The sequence below is a fragment of the Seriola lalandi genome, unplaced genomic scaffold (genome assembly GCF_002814215.2).
Source record: "Seriola lalandi dorsalis isolate HSWRI2012SDOR001 ecotype SW California unplaced genomic scaffold, Sedor1 jcf7180002054978, whole genome shotgun sequence".
Classification (NCBI taxonomy): domain Eukaryota; kingdom Metazoa; phylum Chordata; class Actinopteri; order Carangiformes; family Carangidae; genus Seriola; species Seriola lalandi.
The window spans coordinates 471,365-472,192 of NW_019525528.1; the positions used below are offsets into that span (position 1 = coordinate 471,365).

An 828-nucleotide genomic window follows, 5' to 3' on the forward strand; every position below is an offset into this window, starting at 1 on the left:
CCTTATTAAAGGTCTGAACTCACGACGGGGCGACGACTGAGTACATACTTGTACTTTACTTGAATATTTCCAGTTGCTGCTACTTTAAACTTCCAACAAGCTTTTAAAACACAAATCAGTGTTAAAGATCCGTTCGACGCCTGATGTCTTACAAACATCAAAGTGAGGTTGGGGTCAAAGGTCAGATGCCTGATTTGTTAAAAGATCCACAGAGTTCTGCAGGACTGAGTCCTCAAACCATTCAATCCCTTCCTGTTTCCTGTTTCCTGTTTCCTGTTTCCTGGCTCCTGTTTCCTGTTTCCTGTTTCCTGGTCCTGAAGCCTCTGGTTGTTTAAAGGTTTTTTGTTTGATGACTGAAATACAGTCTGTGGTTAAAACACGAGCTCAAGACATTTTAAAATTTTACTCTAAAGTAAATACAACAGTCCTGATTTCTTTAAGCTTTTATGCGATTAAAGCTCCTCCAGTCTAAAGGTCTCTGTCCATGTGTAGTGTGATTATAGATCAGGTCTAGGTTCTATATTAATACTGTGAAAGTCAGTCCGCTGTTGTCCAGCTCAGTGTGACATCACTGCTCTAGGCAACATTTGATTGGCTGATTTACAGAGCAGATTAAGTTTGCTAACATTAGCCACAGTTAGCTACAGGTGTCCTGAACACTCAGGAGAAAGTTTGATGATCTCACTTTAACTGTGAAACTGTATTTTTAGCTTTTCAGAACGTGTTGTGAAAGCAACTTCAGACAAGAAGCCGCCGGGCGCTGCACGGCATCATGGGAAGTGAACTGAAGGGGCGAGGGGTTACAGTTATAACCGGCACGCGCCCCAG

The 828-nt window shown here is 42.4% G+C and overlaps 1 protein-coding gene across 1 annotated transcript in view; it reads right to left on the reverse strand.

The window, feature by feature from the left end:
• The window catches only part of cpne4a (copine IVa), a 38,751-nt gene that overhangs the window by 6,814 nt on the left and 31,109 nt on the right, over window positions 1–828 (reverse strand). The window lies entirely within an intron of this gene.